The sequence below is a fragment of the Pseudopipra pipra genome, chromosome 11 (genome assembly GCF_036250125.1).
Source record: "Pseudopipra pipra isolate bDixPip1 chromosome 11, bDixPip1.hap1, whole genome shotgun sequence".
NCBI classification, from domain to species: Eukaryota; Metazoa; Chordata; class Aves; order Passeriformes; family Pipridae; genus Pseudopipra; species Pseudopipra pipra.
In genome coordinates this window covers 21,609,251-21,628,134 of record NC_087559.1, presented here as the reverse complement: position 1 = coordinate 21,628,134, position 18,884 = coordinate 21,609,251, and the positions used below count along the sequence as shown (strand labels likewise).

At 39.3% G+C, this 18,884-nt stretch overlaps 1 protein-coding gene across 8 annotated transcripts in view; it reads left to right on the top strand.

The window, feature by feature from the left end:
- ATP2B2 (ATPase plasma membrane Ca2+ transporting 2) overlaps positions 1–18,884 on the top strand; it is a 408,955-nt gene that overhangs the window by 102,143 nt on the left and 287,928 nt on the right. For all 8 annotated transcript variants that reach the window (XM_064668162.1, XM_064668150.1, XM_064668159.1 and 5 more), the window contains exon 2: positions 358–409. The gene's annotated coding sequence lies outside the window, so the exon portion shown is untranslated. The remainder of the gene's footprint in view (positions 1–357; positions 410–18,884) is intronic.

Below are 18,884 nucleotides of genomic sequence, written 5' to 3'. Positions count from 1 at the left end.
AAAATAATTATAAGTGACAATAACTGTAATAGCTTTTGTGTGCATTATTATTCAGATTTTTCTGGATTTAGACAATTTTTAATGCTTCAGTTATATTGGAAGGTGAGCTAGATTTTACTTTTTGAGGGTGTGTTATATTTTTATTTTTTTAAGACTCACTTTTAAGTTTCCTGTCAGGGAGTAATACAGAAGAGATGAGCTTAATTTTATTAATTGTGCAATAAAACCATTTGGATATAAATAAACTCAGATGTATTAAATGGCTGGACTGCTTTTTTCCTTGACTTTACATTCATTATATTCAGTCAGAATTTATATTTCCAAAATGTAAACTGTTGTTTTTATTATTTTTCCTAGGTCTTGCATGCTGTGGCACGAAGATTGTGTCTCACTCTGCGCTATGTTCATGGTAAACCTTATCCCATCTTTTTACATTCCAGGGGATGTTCTGTTGTTCTGTCAGTCAGTCATTTGAAATGAACATAAACACATGGACATGAATTTAGTCTCTGTGACAAATCTCCAACATCTCCAAAGTGTTTTGTACAACATCCAGAGCAAACTGAGTTTTAAGAATCTCTGAAGGACGGGGTGATGGCCTCCAAATCTCAGTGGTTGCTACAAATTGCAGACAGCACAGGACAGGATAGATAATTTTGTAGTTTTAAGCAATGCAGTGGCACCTTAATTCAGGACAGGTCCCCAGATGACAAGATATACAAACAGTAACACAAAAGGCCCAGCTTGGGGTCCAGTGAATCCCGTTTTATCCAGGCTCCATGTCTTCAGGCTCTTTATCTATGCTAAGTAGTTCTCCATGGCTGCCAACTTTTTGGCACTTCTTAAAATAACTCAGTTAAAAATATTGCAGAAACTCATTTTATATAGGCAAAATAAGCTCCCGTGCTCCTCTGAAGCAGCACATGTTCCTTCTTTTTCCCTTCTCCTCCAAATATTAGCAAATTACCACTTTTATTATGATACGAGAGTAAACCAGCTTTTGGAATTAAGCCTCACATTTATCAAATGGTTTCCTACTATGTTCTGCTCTTTTTTGAGTGGTTAAGTAGAAAACACCTTCTCTTCTGTATTTCTGGGTTTACTGATACGTATTTTTGAATTAATTATTTTCCCTCATGCTCTTTACTGGAAGTAACTGGAATCCTCATGGAGTTCCACTGTTTCCCTCCAGCCCTTTTTTTTTTCCCTTTTTTTTTTTTTCTTTTTAGCTTTTTTTTTAATTCTCCCAAATTCTCCCTTACCTGCCCAAGGATGTTTGAGCTGCTTGGTGACCTCTACCTCTGAGATCAGAAGATAATAAACAGCTGACTGATGGGATTAGGGGTGTCAGAGGAGGGGCCAAGGCTTTGAGGGACACGCAGTCCTTTAATCTTCTTCCCCAGTTCGCCGAAGTTCAGTGATCCATGGAAAATGTGCCTTATTGAGCCGTCAGGGTAATCAATATTCCTCTTCAATTAAGCTGATTGGTGTTTCTGAGAGTCCAGTCAGATTCATAAACGTGCTGCTGCTTCCTGAATGTTTAATCCCAGGATACTCGTTGGCATTTTAATCCTCATTCCCACTTCCCAGTGGGACTCGTTTGGTTTGCAGGGCCTTGGACAGCCCATGGTGAGGGTTTATGGGCATCTTTGGAGATCATGACCAAGGACAAGCCCTTTCTCAATTGCACATTACATTTAATTACTCATCACTCTGGAATAAGAGAGTTGGTGCAAGAACAAAAGCTTAACATCTGTCAGGTCTTTTAATGCCAAAGCTTCTTTGTTTCCTTTTTTTTGGTGATGTTTTTTATGCTTTTCCTGCATTCCAGCAGCTTTCCCATGTAATGCATGAATTTTTTCCATTCTCTCCTGTACAACATAGTGATATTTGGAGCAGTTCTGCTGGAGGTTTGGAAAGGCTGTGAGGATCTGAGCACTTACTCTGAGAATTAAATTAATCTGAGAGCCCCAGAGAGACAGTTAATGGCTCCATTAATAATTTCATTTTCTTATATTCTCAGTTTTGAAATACCAGACCCATATTTTGTGCTCTGAGGTGTGATAGAGGTGCCTTTCATTCTAGCAGGAATCCTCTGCAAGCTTTGTAGATGTTCTCTGAAGCAGAGGTTCATAATTTTCCTTAACACAATCACTGCATAAGGCCCCAAGCTTGGCATTGTTTAGCTAAAATGTTTTTTACAACAAATCCAAGAATCTGTTGTCATCTCAAGGGCTTAAAGTTTACTAATGCAAATTGTTTTTGAGTCAGGCAAGCCTGACGGTATTATTGTCTGTCTTCCTTTTCAAAACACATTTTACCAAAGCTAGCACAAAACCCCAGATGAATTGAACTATAACTTTTTCTGATTTTGATGGAAATAATCATTTTATGATGTCCAATCTGCCTTTAATTGTTTTGAGAGGCAGAAAATTATCATTAAAACAGAGCATTAAAACTTCTGCACACAAAATACTTTTTGAAAGGGGATTGCATATACAGTCCAAAAAACCTTCATAGATAAAATTGTTTGGAGCTTCCTTTGGTTTCTAATTTATATTCACAAAAATAAATTAGGATAAAGTAGCAATCAGAAGGATCAATTAAAACCATCAGTACAATTAGTTTTAAAAAAGAATATCAGTTTACAGTTCATGCTTTTGAAACTGTGGCAGCACAACTTTTGTGCTTGTAGTTTAATGGCAAAGAGCTCTGTCCTGTATGAAGATCTGGTGCAAATATAAGTGGCTTTTCAGTTGGGATTGGAGGGTAAGTCATACATCTAGATGCATGAAAACATCTAACATATGTTCACTCTGGATGACTTTGAACTTTTCACAACAGTTTTATGAGTTTGCAGCCTCTGGTGTTGGTACAAACCCACTGAGCTTTCCCTGTGAAGTGCCCAGTTCATTGTGAGCTCCCCCTGGCACCTGCACTGAGCCAGGCATTGCCATTCACCTCCTCACCGAGGGCTTATCTCATTAGCATGGTCTGGAGACTGCAATTACTGTGACTTGTTTGTCATCTTTTGTCTGCTGTAATGTCATTTTGATCAGAACTCTCTAGAAGGAGGCAGTTTATGCTGCTGAATGCAGTGGGAATGAAGCCCTGCTGAGTGCAGGGAGTGGTTCCTCTGCTGCACACAACCCTTGTTATGTTCCTTCCTTCTACCCCTCTTGTGGCAAGAAGGGGTTTATAACCGACCTTTAAAAAAATGCTGGGTGTAAATAAGAGTTGTCTGACTTTGCAGAGATGGGGCTTTTGATTGCAGGTGTTCCTAATTAGATTAATTTCCAGCACACATCAAGCCGATGGAGGAGGCATGGAAAGCTGACTGAGAGCTTATCAAATTAGCCAAGTAGAGCAATTAATCAGACAGACTTGGACTGTTTGGTTTCTTTTTTTTTTAATTATCATCTTGAGCAGTGTGCTTTCAGCTTCCATTAAAGAAGGCATTCAATGCAAAGCTGTGTTTGGTGAGACAGTTCCCTCCTTGTCTCCTTGTGACATCCCTGTTCTGGGAAGTGTCTGTGGTGGTCGTGCACAGTGCCACAAACTGCTTTCAGAGATCCACTGGCTTTCCCAAGGCACAGAGCAGTGTCTGGTAAATAAAATAATAATAATAATAAAGTATTTATCATTCCCTGTGAAAGTATCTGGGCTCTGCCCTCGAATCCTGTATCCAGATGCTGCCCTTCTGCCTCACGGTGGTTGCTCCCACCTGTTGGCACCAGCAGTTCTAAATGGCATAAATCCTCAACAAAGAGATAAGTTTAGTGTTGATCTAAGTCAGAAAAAAGTAATTTTTGGGGTTTATTATTCAAAAGTTTTTCTACTCCAAACAATTGACTGATTGAACTCCCATTTAATTATTTTATTAATATGGACTGAGAACTGCAGTGCATTATTCTCTCTGGTACTGTGTGCAGTGTGGACATGGGATTTGATCTCAGCTGGAACTTGTCAGGGAAAGTGTTCAATAGGCAGCTTTTCAGAAAGTTCTGGTTGCAATATGGTAACAAGTACCCATGTAGGTGTTTAAAAGCACCTTAAAGTGATGCTTTTAGCAAGTTCTTTTCATTTCTAAGCAAGTTCATTCAATGTGGGGAGTGTTGGGCATATTGATATAATTTTTTCTTCTTTCTGAACCTATTTGCAAATGATCTGGTATTTTTTAGATCAACTTTTCCTGCCTTTCACTGCAGGAAAGAAAAAGGTTCCATAAGGAACCTCCATAAGGTTGTACCAAGAATACTTTTTCTTTGTCTCAGTTCACAGTAAACCTCTCTGGTAGTTGTCAGGTTTGGCCCTGACAAACTGGACTGAGACCCCCTAACTTGGATGTGGAATGTGGAGCAGTGATCTCTCTCTAGAAATGACTTTCCCAGTTGGCTTTTCCTTCTCTTCAAGAGGTCAAATTATTTCCTTTCCCACACGCACAATGAATCCTAAAGCCTATCAGAAGATGGAGAAGGATGAGAGTTAACACTTCTTCCTCCAAAGCTGAAGAAAGATGATCTGATGAGAATGAGACCTTCCTTAGGATCTTTCTAAATACTAAACTGCCTCTTGTGTAGAGGTTAAATTTAACTTATTTCTTAAATTCTTGTGAATTTTGAAGATAATTCCTTGTATCTCGCTTTAAAAAATACCCAATGAACACTCTACCACATGAACTTTGGGCATTTATATTTAGAAATTTTATCACAACTTAAAATGCTGCTGTAAAACTGGTTTCTCCTCTCTGTAAGTCCTCAGCCATTTTATCTTCAATATCCAGAAATGAAAATCGGGGTTATCAGCTTGGGTCAAGCTTTGAAATCCCTTTTAAACATTTGGAGTGATATTTTCATGCCATTAACACTGAACACTTCAAAAACCAAAATGTCCAGTGCTTAAGAGTTCATTTGGAAACTGTAGAATCCTTGAACAGCTGAAGATTAAGAGGAGGGATTTGGGTAACTATTTTAGGATTTTGGTAGATTGATCAGCACGTTTGCCTTCAGAAGATAAAGGATAGATCTAAAACCTGATGCATGAGACATGTAAGCTGTATTTTGTTTTATATCTCCGGAAAAGTAGCCTCTCGTTTTTCTGATGAATTTCTCTCTCTTGCCTTGATTTTTGAATCACTGAAAATAAGTTACAACTTCAATTTTAAGCAATATGGAAAACTGCCAAAAGAAGCCTGTAAATAGGAGTAATTAACACCCATCTCCAATGTTCCCTTTTTCTGCTTGTTTAAATACAGAATTGCTATATCTAAAAGCATGTGAAAATATTTTAGACAACATGTATGTGCTTTCATAGTGCTTGAATCCCATCAGTTGGTCCTTGGGAAGGCTGGAGGGCTGTGCTAAACATTATCCAAATTACTCTGGTAGTAACATCAACCAAAAACTTTTTCATGTTTTTATTTGGTGTTTCTGAGCAAGTGTAAGATCCTGGATGTGGCTGATAAATGGATCAGCAGAGATGAAGGAATGATGGATAACTTGGAAAGCTAAAATTGCTTCTGAATAGCTTGTGCTTGTACAAACTCCTCAAGTGTAGAATTCGAGGAGGGTATTTTGCTTTGTGGAGGTTTGAATTAGTTGATTCTTTTATCACTCTGTCAAACATAAGCTGACTGTATTTCACTGGTAAAATACTGTCTTTGTAACAAAATGTCTATTTCTTGAGGTGTTGGTGTCAAACTCTAAAACCACTGACAAGACATGACTTAGTTTATAAACCATAAGTGTCACTGCTGGTGAGTTGGAAGCCCTGTTTCTGCACTTACAGGCTTGGGGGCTCTCAGTTTATTGTGCCACTTTCTGAAAAATAAGCAGCATTTCTGCAGTGTGAGGATGGAGCAGCCTCCACTCTCTGTGAGACTGCACACAGCAGGAGTCCTGACAGCACAGTTTAAGTATCTGGTAGAAGATGTCACCGAGAAATTAAGACACAAGATCAAAGATGTCTCTTTGTTATGTCGCTGTGATCGTTTTACCACTGCTGATGTCAGTGTGCACTCAAAGCTTTGGTCCAGGGGAGCCCCAGAACTCGGAGCTGTGCTGCATGAGGAGCAGATCAGAGCCAGAACGAGCATCCAGGAGGTTTTTTGGGTGGGGGGATGAGAATTGGACTCTGGATAGAGCCGAGCTGTGTTGGTGCAGACTCAGCCCCACGGGCTGGTGCTGCTTGTTTGGGGCTCTGTTGTGGAGGTAAAGCCTCTCTCCCAGCTGTGAACCAACTTATTTGGAGAACAGGTAGCTCTTCTCCACATGGTTAAGTGTTCTGAAACTCAGATTTGCCCAAATATTTCCCCATGGACATCTGAAGTGGCTCACTGACTGCTGTTCCATAGGGCACTGCAGCTCTCTCTTTGATGCACAATGAGCCTGGTCATGAATTTGAAACTACTTCTGCCTTTTGATTTTTTTTTTTTTTTTTTTGCCAATGATGTAATGAAATGTGTTAAATATCAGCTTGAAAAGAAAAAGATTTGAGAGCCATAGGAATAGGGAAAGAACTCATGTTCTGCATTAATAATTATATTTATGCCAATTTTTTTCATTTCATTGTATTTATGCCATTTTTTTTCATTTCATTGACTCTGTCTGTGTTCCACTGATGGCAATATTTTTTTACCATTCCAAGTGGTAAAGCTGGAAAAAGAGGTGATATATTGATGGTAGTCAGGAGTTATAATCCTTCTCAGTCTTATTTCCTATAGGACATTATTTGCAATTTTGTTTAATACTTATTATAAGTTTGGGATGACTATTTATTGTCTTCCACAATAGCTTATGTGTCACATAAAGGATGTATTTTGTCCAGAATGTTTAATCAAGGTCATTGTTATTTTTGGTTTGGCAGTTGGGTTTTTTCCTCCCCCTTGAAGTAAATTATTTTTCTTTGAGAACCTTGATGTTGTGGATGAAAAGCTGTATCCAGCAAAAAAAAAGGTGGAATAAATCCCCTTTTATAATGGTCTGAGGTTCCTGGCGTGAATACATCTATTTTTATTTTTTTTTTGAACTTACTGTTTTCTATCAAGTAGGAATACTTCTACATTTGCCTAAACACTGCATCAATATTTCCAGCAAAATAATTCTTTTCCTCAAATTTCCTTTTTAATAAAATCCAGCCTCTTTGAACTCCACAGACCTCGCCATCTGTTACTCAATTTTCACTCCATAAAATTTTGCTGACATCTGTTTAATCAAAAATATTTTTATAGTCATGGAGAAATTCAGTTCAAACTCGGCATTATACCGTTCCTGTTTGCCAAACAGAAACTATGAAAATAATGAACAGTAACTTAGGGGAGAGGAAAACACTCCAATAAGTCTGTTGCCACTCAGGGCAGCGCTCGGAGCGGATCTCGGGGTTCCCACAGGTTGCTGCTCTGGACAACCTGGGACAGCTTTCCCCAACTTGGCCAGATCTGGCTGTTCCCCCACGGCTGGAGTTTGGGAGCAGCTGTTGGGTTTAGATTTGGGAAGCCAAGACTAAGTTAATGAGGTTTTACAAGCCTGTCTCCCTGCTGTTCCCATCCCTGTGCTTTCTTCCTTCCTCCCCTCCCTCGGGGGGAGGTAACTCACCCCAGGAGCTTCTCCAGGCTGCTGAAGCTCCTCTCCCGTGCAGCCAGGACACCTGGATGACATTAATGGAGAAATCCAGGGAGGGGGAACAGACACTCCTCTTGGATTCCTCTCCCACTGTTCTCCTGTGCCCTCGGGGGTGTTTCTCTCTCTGGTTTTGTTGTTCTCCCGAGGTCTGTGGGTGCTGCAACACGTGGAGTGATCATTAGGAGCAAGACCTTCCTTCTAGTCCGTTTTTTTTTTGAAGGAAACGAGCCATATGCAGTTTCTGTCTGTCTGTCAGTCTGTTTATTTGGTTATCTGTCAAGCTCGATTAGGAGATTTTCATCAGAGTTGTGCTCTGACAGACCCTTCCCCTCTCCCGTATGGCATTAAAAATTAACATATTTTTCAGGCAATAATTTCTAACATTTGATAATCAAGTAACTATAGATTTTTTGTCATTGTGCCTCTTGGTTATCATAATTTTTTATCAGTTATGTGAGTTTGTTTAGGCATGGTATGTTCTACCATATATTCCTGGCTGTGGAGAAGTACCAGTGTTGTGGCTTTTCAGTTGTTTATTTTCTCTGTTGTTATTGAGGCTGCTGTATAGGCAAACTTTCACTTCCAGAATGATTTAGCTGTTTATTGCAGATTTATATTGTTTTGCATGGAAACCGAATTGATATTTATGACTAATACATTAAGAGTAGTGGTTTTCAATTGAATCTGCAGCAGAATATGCTGATTAACTTGAATTTAATGATGAAGAGCAATGCTTTTTAAATTTTTCATGCAGATCCCATTACCCACATGTCATATTTATTAAACTGAAATTATCTCATATTTTAAAACAATATTTTGTTCCCTTTCCTGAAGAAGACAGTCAAGTTGTTGTTGTCAATTTTACTGATTAGGTAGACAAAATCAATTGAAATGAAACATGAGTATCATTTCTTAATGCTTAGAGCCCTTCCCTAATTCCTTATTCTCCAAGATACTATTTATCTACCTTTAAGTTTTCTTTATTCAGAGAGATTTATTAAGATATGCTCGAAAGAAAAACATCTGGAAGCATTCTCTGGTTTGTTTAAACCCTTCAGATTATTTGGAAGGGAAACTTTTCAGCTGATCTTTCCAAAGCCTTGAGAGCAAAGTGAAAGCAAAGCTGAAATGCCAGTGTTTATTTCTTTGGGGTTTTCTGATGGCAGATTACAAGGGATGGAATTAGTTTTCTGGCCATTTTGCGGATTGTTTATGCTAATGAACACGCTGCATAAGTTTAAACTCATATTATAACCAGAAGAGGTTTTTGGGCTGGATGTTCAAACCGAACACGCCGTTTGTTTTGTGGCCGACGAAATTAGATTGCCGTCGTCTTGGCTTGTAATGAGATCAGCAGAAAAGCAAAGCAGCCTCTCTCAGCATCATCTGTGCGTGCTGCTCTTTCAGAAAGCATGAACTGAATGAATTGAGATTGATTTCTGATGTTTGCATTGCTGTGAAGGTTTGGTAGGACTGCCAATGTGCTGCAGCAGAGCTTTGGAGCCTCCGAGGGGCAGGACGAGGGCTGGAGTCTGGCATCACCTGCCAGTCCCATCCAGGCACTGCTCCGTCGTGGAGAAACATTCTCCTGATGTTTTTTCTTGCTCAGCCCTATCTTTTGCTGACATTTAGAACAAAACAAATGAAACTGAACCACGACAGGAAAATCTACTGGGTATAAGGCATAAAACTCAGGCTTTCGATGGATGAGGAACCAGAAAAATAACACCTTGCAGTGTCCTACTCCTCTCCCCAGAGCAGGCAATTGGGAGGGTCCTGAAATGTTTCTCCAATGACAAAATGCAGGAGCATTTCCCAGGTGCAGCTGGTGGCTCTCCCCCTCAGCAGATGCTGCTGCTGCAGCCAGAGCCACAGAGGGAGAGCTCAGTGTGCTGCATTGCAGGTGGAGGGGCACTGAGGAGCAATTTGGATCTGTTCTGACTCTAATTTCCCCCTCATTCTTCCCTTATTCTGTTCTAATCCAGCTCTTAGTCTCCCCTAATTCTAGTTCTTGCTCTATTCTGTTTAAGATCCCAAAGAGCTCTAGCAGACAGATGTACCAGGCTGGTAACCTTCACCTGGTGCAGCAGAGAATGGAATAAGAACCATGATGAAAAAGCAGCTGGCTCGGGGAGGGGGATTTTGGTTTGTTTGGGTTTTTTTGTTGTGTGGTGTTCGGTTGCTGATTTTTGGTTTACTGTTGTGTGGTGTTTGCTTGGGGATTTTTTGTTTGTTGGGGTTCTTTTGGTTTGAAATAGAATCAGCTGTCCTGTAGAACCCTTTGGAGAGCCACGGACTGCAGCAATCCATAGGTAGGAGAAATCCAAGAAGGATCAAACCCCTGTTAACAAAACTTGTCTCCTCGGTGACAGGCAGTGGAACGAGGTGTTTATTCAATGTTCCAAGCTGAAGCTCTTAAAGACTGTTTTAAGACAAGGTTCCTGTTACAGAGGACCTTTTGATGTGGTTTGAGGTAGCAATACATGGAACGTCACCAGCTCTTGCCTTAGAGATGAAGCATTTCCAAAATCAACTTTTGCCAGCTGAGAAGAGTGAGCAGACACGGGCAAACCTGAAGGTTTTGATAATAAACACGTTGATTTATTTTAGAATAGTTTGAAGAAGCTGGTAAACAAGCGGAAGGAACACCATAATCCAGGAATCCTGACTGTGAAAACTTCAAGCTTAGGAAGACAAATTCCGATTTCCTTAAGGATACATGCTATTACAATGAAAGGATAAGTTATACCATGAATTAAAACCTAATTAGAAATTAGAAATAAAGTGGAGGAATTAAATGGCCTATTACTAATGCTGCAAAAGTGCTTCTAAGATGCCCTGGGGATCAAGACTTTAATGACGATTTGTTAGTGAATTGCTGAAGTTAAGAAAAAACTTCAATTTTCATTGGGAGTCTCTTCCTGACACTACAGAATTTTCCCTGAAACAGTGCATTTTCAAGGTTTTTATTTTCACATATTCAAAACAGACACTTTGGTGTTTGTTTTTGTAATTTAACTTATTATTCCTGCTTTTAATCTTGACCGATTTTTTTTAAACGTGCCCTCTGAATTTTGTACTCATGTAACCCATTTGTTTATTAAAGTGGATTTCCCCTCCACCTTTTAATTAACGGCCTGTTTTTGGAGTTGGTGAGTTTGGGGTTAAAAATGTGTAAGGATGCACTTCCCATGGAATGCAGTCGGTGAAGGAGGATGTTCAGTGCCATGCAGTGATGCAAAAAATAAATTGCTGTGAGGAATTGTTTCCTGGGTGCCACTGTCACTACAATCTTTTTTTTTTATTTAATTTTTTTTTGATTGTTGCTTTGCCATGACATCAGTGATCTCATTCTGGGCTTTGGTAGTAATTTGGCTTGAACTTTTTTAGGCAGAGGGAAATGCTCTTTTGCTGATGGAGAGATTCCATCTTGCTGAATAGTGGAATTTTAACCCTGCGCTGCACAGTTGTTTCTGTGATATATCTGTGCCCCAAGGTAGCACTCTGTGACTTCCTTAGGAGCCTCTTGGAACTGGTTTTTTTTAAAGAAACTGATGGTAATATGTTGCCAAAATTGTTTGAGTAACACAAACATATTTTCTTCCCTCCTCAAATTTAAAACCCCAAAAAGGTGTCTTGATTTTCACGCTCCGTGGCTTAGCCAAGATCCAGAAGTGTCTTCAAATAATGCTTCCAACATAAGAACTATTGGAGCAAGCCCAGAGGAGACCATGAAGTTGATGAGGGGACTGGAGCACCTCCCCTGTAGAGATGGGATGAAAAAGTTCGGGCTCTTCAGCCTGGAAAAGAGAAGGTTCTGTGGAGACCTCCCAGCACCTTCCAGTGTCTGAAGGGGTGACAGGGAAGTTGGAGAGGGACCGTTCACCAGGAACTGGAGTGACAGCACAAGGAACAGTGGGTACAAACTGACAGACAGGAGGTTTAGAGTAGATATTGAGAAGAAGTTCTTCCCTGTGAGGGTGGGGAGGCCCTGGCACAGGTTGCCCAGAGAAGCTGTGGCTGCCCCATCCCTGGAAGTGTCCAAGGCCAGGCTGGATGGGGCTTGGAGCAACCTGGGCTAGTGGAAGGTGTCCCTGACATGTCAGGGGGTGGAACTGGATGATCTTCAAGGTCCCTTCCAACCCAAACCATTCTTGGTTCTATGATTCTAAACAGGGAAAGGAGCTGTGATTATGGTCGTTTCCTGGTCTGTCTCCTGATTTCCAGGAGTCCCTTGATAGGAGCTTTTCAAAAACTTTCCAAGCTGTTAGACTGTAGCCATACATCACATTTTGTGCATTGTTTGTTTTTTTAAGGTCATTTTCCTAATCAAACTCACCTCTACAACCCAATCCCGTTGATTAGAATGGATTCCTGATTCCCACCATTCCCCCAGGGCGCTTCTGTGGCCTCCCTTTGTGAGCAGGTGAGGGGAAAACCGAACCCCGTTCCAACTGGAAGCAACCTCTTTCCTCCTGGGAGCGTTCCCACACAGTTCAGCCCTGAGCACTGCTGCTGGAGGATTCACAGGGAAGTTTCCACCCACCTGCAGCTGATATTTCTGCATTTCCCCCCTCGCTCTCCGTTGGTTCACTGCGAGAGGTCCACGCTCAGGTGTTAGTGGGGTGAACCACAGAGGGTGGCTGAACCATCTGGCAGTGCCATCTCCTCGTGGGATAAGTCAGGCACAACCCTCCCATGAGAGATTGTAACTCGGGAGCACTAAAAAATTTGGAGAATAAAATGGCTTGGAAGTGAAATTTAGAAGTTATTTGATTTTTTCAGTCAGCAAATTTTACCTAAAAAAAAGGCACACTGGCTCTGTGTTGCATTTGCTATGTTGGTCTGGTGGTGTTTGAAGAACCACATGAGAAGCTATGTAGAAAAACACAGAGAGAGGTTAAGGAAGATACTTTAAGATAAGAAATTAAAGAAATGACTGCTTTTGAGCTTACGTTGGTCGGTTTTTAAAACACAGAAGTTTGCAGAATGGTCTCACATTTTTTTGGTTAGTTTTCCCCCCCAGCTTTGGCCACAGCTTTTTGTCAGGTTTGACACGAATCGTTGATGAGTTTTAAATACAATAATTGTTTTCAGATGAACTTTTATTGAAAGATATTTCCAATTTTTTGTTTCGTGGCTGATTTTAAAACTCGGTGTTAAAAGCAAAGTTAAAAATGTATGCAAAAATATTAAGTGTCCTTTTTCTTTATAAAGTTAATGGAAGGTATTCACTTTACTCTTAGGTATGGGAGAGAATGGGAACAGTTTTATTTTTTTCTATAAGTAGTAACTTCATGGGATTATAATGTCATATTTCTTGATAATACATAAGTGCTTTTACTCCTACATGTACCTTCACAAAATGTAAATTTAATGAGTCACATTCAAAGTACAAAGGCACTGGGAGTTTGAAAGATTATTTTGCTTTATGCAGCAGAAACCATTATTTGGTATCAAGCCCCAAAACTTTTAAATCATCCAAGTTAGAGAAGTACTGCAGTAATTATAGTAAATACTGTGAGTAAGCTACTCAGTTGATATCTAAATTTAGTTTATGAAGAGAATTAATAGACACTTTTGTTTTACATTTGTAGAATAATTTTAATTAGAAGCAATTAAATAAAATTACATTACTCCAAAGTAAATTGCCGCTTTCTAAATTTCTTTAAATCTACTTATATTCCATTAGGATGTGAAAGCTTACTGTAATTAAAGTTTGACTTGTTTATATTCTATAGGAAGAGCTAGAAATGGGTTTTAGGAGTTCAACTTCCTTTCCACGTGGAAGGGTTTTACTGGATTGGTTTTACTGGGTTGCAAACTCAGACTCCTCTTTAATTGTAGCATTTTTTTCTCCAAAGCATTTGTTACTGCCCCTGTACCAGTCAGGAGGCAGAGCTCAGTGGACAACTGATTAAGCTCCATTTCTAAATCTATAGCAATACTCGTGGTGTTGGTATTGTCTTGATGTTTTTTAAATTTGATATTTCAATTTAAAGGAAATATCTGAACGGAAGAGGCTCCTAAAAATGTGTGCACAGCAAAGGTTTCTGCAGAGATTTTTAAAACACCGTTGTAACAGCGACTGTGTTATGTCTCACATCAAATTTCTTCCCTTTACATCAATATTTTAGCAGCTTGCTTTGGGCATAAATACTTGTTGGAATAGTCCAGGGACAAAGTAGTCCCTCTGAAGTGTCTTTTCTTTATGTGCCTCGTGACTCAGCCATAGGTACTTCACAGCAAGGCAGGATTTTGTTCCGGAACAGCATCTGTGAGTAAGAACAATGAGCATAAAATAGGAGGTGGGGTGCCTGGAATTCACTTTTATGGCCTGAATGGTTTGAAAAAAATGAATTGGTTCTCCAAAAGCCGTGGACAGAAGGGAGAGAGCTTTCTGCTGCCAAGAGTAATTTCAGCTTGAAGAGGTCCTTGCCAGTCAAAAATGGAAGTGAATGTGTTGGCCACCACTTTTGGGAGTGTAAGAAAATGTTGTTTTGGCACTTCCATCTTAAATTGCCTTTCCACCTCCCTGAGTGGGGACTGGCAAACGAGCCTGTGGATGGCAGACAATGCTGAGATGAGCAACAGGATTTAATGCACGTTTCAACTTCTCTTTTGTCTAAGTCCTCAAATTTTTTTAGGGACAAAGAATAGGTTTTCACACAAAGAAGTGTAGTTTTTCAAATGAAATTGTCACTGCTGTCTTGGCTTTTGAATATATTCCCTGTATATACCTGCGTGGACCAGTGGTAGTATTAAGATTCGAGTGCTGGTAGCTCCAATATGGAAAATGAATAATGCAAGTGTGGTTGTAAATATGATTGAGTTGGCTTTTAAATGATGTTTTGAAATAATTATTATGGTTTTCTTTTTGTTTCATTTTTTTCCTCTTCTTCTTTGTGATTCTTGACTATCCAAAGCCAAGAAAGAAAAGAAGAAACAAAAAACCAAGAAGAAACAAGTTGGCAGCTTTTTATATAGTAAAAATAAGGAACTCTGAGCTACATTTTAAGACAATTTAGATGGATTTTTTTTTCATCTGTTCCCCTTTACACTCTCATATCTTTGTCTTCTTGGAGCCCATCCAGATGATATTTTTAATATTAGGATCAGTAAATTCTCTGCTGCCAAGTTCTCCTTAGCCTGTAACAGCTTTGGAAGTGTGGACCTGAGTCCACTTTGCTTTTTAGTACAGAATAACTTGCTTCCTCTGGAAGGAGAGGATGTACAAAGATAGTAAATTAACACATACCACACACACACACACATATATATATATATATACATATTAAAAAACCCTCATATATATAATATAGATATATAATATGTAATATATATATTTAAAATTAACCCCACCAGTTTTGCAACGTAATGTGCTGCAACACAATTTTGAATTGTGAATGGTGATGTCCTCTGGTGTAATGATAATATGGCTAGAAATAAAAGAATTTACTGGCATTTAGTTCTTGCTATATTTGAGCTGCAACAGGTCAAACAGCTGTTGTGTTATAGTTTGGTTTTGAAGCTGATAATTAAAATGAGTAAAATCCAGGTCTAAGAAGTAGCTGGGACAAAAAATGGACAAAAAAATGCCTGTTTACATCCTAATGAACATCCCTTTTTCCATGACAAGCTGGTACTCAAGAAGATATTGGTGGGGATGATGTTGCTGCAGAAATCCCAGTGGGGAGGTTTGCTGTGGTGTCTCTTTAGTGTGTCATTGCCAGGTGCAATGGTTTTCCACCTTCCTGTCAGGAAGGCAAATTTCCAAGTCTAGGAGAAGCAGCCAAATCTGGGGGATATTTTTATGGTTTGTGCTATGATCTCTATTACTGGACATAAAAGTTCAAGAGTGGAAAAAGTCTTAATAATGTACTGCAGTATTGAATATTCTCATTTCTTTAATAAAATCAAGGTAGTAGGAATTTGCCTCCTTCTCTGATGGCAAAGGATTGCTGCATCAAGGACAGAAAAGCTTCTTACAAGAACTATAAACATCACTTCTTAATATCCTCTTTTACTCTCTTTTTCCTGCCCTTGGGAATGGCTTGTGCCAAGCTGCAGAAGAGCAGCAGTTCCATAGATCTGCCCTCTGTATAAAGTGCATGAAAAAGGAAGTTTATTACTGGGACTATAAATTGAAACATTTTTCTAATGTGACTGTGGATGTCCTTTGTGTCATGTATTTCATATACCTGAGTGCATTTTGATATTGGAGTGAAAACTGCTGCATTTCAGACTGTTACAACATTTAATGCTTATTTTAGTCACTTGACAGCAATACTTTTTTTGTCTACTGGTGGCTAAGAAGTCTATTGCTCAGGATTTATTCTTTTAAAATTGTTCTTGGTAAATAGAACACTTTCCACGGACACTTTGCCTTCCTTTCACATTTTCAAGGGTTAGGACCAAAAAATACAGTCTAAAATATGACTTTTATTCTTACTGCTTTTTTTCTTGTCAAATCAAATTCTTGTTATATATGAAATACAAGAAAAATATAAAATTTTTAGCTATATTTTATTCCATATTTTGTTCTGTTGCATTTGGTGCATGTTACATAACAAGGCATTAAGCAGACTGCCTGTGTTCACTTTCAAAGTATGAAGAAGATGATGGTTAAACACCTATGCAAAGGAAGATTTCAGCAGCTATTTTGTACTGTAATTTAATGCCAACTTAATTACCTCTATTTTTATAACATAAACAATAAGCACTATAATGTAGGGTATAGCAGACTAGTCAACAAGAGTTTGTTTTTTGTTTTGTTTTCATTATTTAAAATTTCCTTTAATAGCTTTTTGATAAAATTCCCTCAAGCTTTATGTGAAGTCACCTGTTGCTGTGCTGGTGACTCAGGTTAACTTGAACTTCCAACTCCCACCTTGAGTTCTTAATGGTATTCAGTTTTCATTTAATCATAAATGAAACAAAATCTGCATATCAAGCATCCTTTTTGGGTCAACTAAAACCACTTCAGGCTTTTATCTTTTTTTTTTTTTTAAATATAAAATAATGTAAACTTAATCATGTTGCTGCTAGAGCTTGATCATCAGTAGCTACCACAGTCCTGCAACCCCAAGAGTTGTTATGAGCTGAGGGTGTTTTTAAAAGAGGAACAATCAGTATAGGTGACCATTCTTCTATTTAAAAATCGAGCAGGGGATACCTTCAAATACAAGAGTTGTTTCTAATGTTTTAATGAGTGAACCTTATTTTAAATTCCTGTGAAGTTAGGAGGGAAGTCGTTGGTCTTTGCTGTGAAGGGGCTCAGCTTTCACAGCAAAGGTCACCAGTGTTGAGCCCTCCCTGAGCAGAGCATGGAGTTGTGACTCTCTTTTTTGCACCCACCTGGTGCCCACCTTTGTGCCCACCTGGGCACAGCAGGTCGAAGAAACACAGGGGGGTGAAGTAGCTTTTGTGTTTGCAGAAGTTTCTCCTGATAACTCAGCCAAGGACTCCACTCACTGCTCTGTTAATAATCTCTTTTGTGAGCAGCTCGTTGAGTGCCAAGAGAACTTGACTGTATTTGGAAACATTTCTGGGAAAATTCCAGCCACTCACAAGATGATTGTAATCAAGGTGTGTGGTAGTGGCAATTAGAAATCAGAGGCTTTATTCTTTATTCAGGGCACTCGTAGGAAATGGGTGAGGAGAGGACAGTCTTCACTCTCAGGAGTGCTCATTCTGAGGCTCAGCTTTTATCATTTTCTTGAAGACTAGTCCAGAATTCTTCACTGTTTTCATCACTTTGCCATGTGTAGTGGTTACTGTACAAGGATCCTCTGCACTAAAGGCTCCTCTAATCTGTCTCTTTGTCAAGGTTGTCCCTGCAAGTTCTCTCTGTATTACTTTTGTATTGTCTTTTAGACTTCAGCCAGGAAATGAACGTTCAAGGAAAATCCATTTCAGAATGATGGAGGAAAAATCTCTAACTAACCACATACTTTATACATCGAGGCACATATAAAGCTATTCGAAAAGATTTAGGGAAATGAGATAAACTGGTTTAAATTTTCTTTATGATGATGCTGCAGAACAGTTCATAATGATGGTACAAAACTGAACTCCCAAGAAAATAGATGCTCACAAAAAACCCACATTGCAGACTAGTCTGCTTCATTTTATATCTGTAATTATTGGCAATTTAATCTGTTGCATTGTTTGTAGATAAATATCTCTCTTTGATTTGTTCAGTCAGTGCTTGTCTCAGTTGATGGTCTAATGAAATTCCAAGATAAAACAGTGTTTGATGCCCATGGCAGACTTCTTGCTGTAGTGCAGCCTCTTTTATGTTCCCATAATGGAGCAAGAAAAAAAAAGAGAAGGAATATCCTCATATCCTCCCACAATCACTCAACATTTAAGGAGGCAACTCAAGTTCTATCTTCCATATTTCATCCAAATCCATGTAGATTTCTCAAGTCTGCAGAGGTTGCAGTTCCTTCCTGGAAGGGAGAAGATGTATTTAATTAGTTGATGTTCTTCTGACATCAATGATAAACAAACCATTATGGTGTACTTGTGGTTTTTGTTTTGCATACTTTGGGTATGTGTGAATATGTGTATTCATATTCTGTTTTTCTACTCAGCACCTAGTATTCATTCAGAAATAATATATAGAAGCACTAATACTTTCACTAAACCTTTATCTTTTATTAATCTGGGGTTTTATGTATATATGTGTGTATATACATCCTGATTATTCTTAGCCTTCTTAGAGCTTGATTATTATCTTCATTATCCTGCTTAAAAATCAGTCTTGCAACGCTGTGCCTGCCCTGTGAAAGGCAAACCTCCTTAGAAACATTCTCACCCTGGTTCCCATCCCACTCTGTTGCTGATGACCTCTTTTCTTTTAGGGGAGAGAGAAATGGAAGCTTTTCACTTGAAGGAATATGCAAGTGTGTTCTCTCACCTGGCTCATAAAATTGGAACTAAAGGGAAATAAATCATAGGATCCCAGAATGGTTGGGGTTGGAAGGGACCTTAAAAATCATCCAGTTCCACCCCTTGCCATGGGCAGGGACACCTTCCACTAGCCCAGGTTGCTCCAAGTCCCATCCAGCCTGGCCTTGGACACTCCCAGGGATGGGGCAGCCACAGCTTCTCTGGGCAACCTGTGCCAGGGCCTCCCCACCCTCATAGCAAAGAATTTTTTCCTAATATCCAATCTAAACCTCCTGTCTGTCAGTTTGAAGCCATTCCCCCTGTCCTGTCCCTCCAGGCCCTTGTAAATAGACTCTCTCCAATTCCATG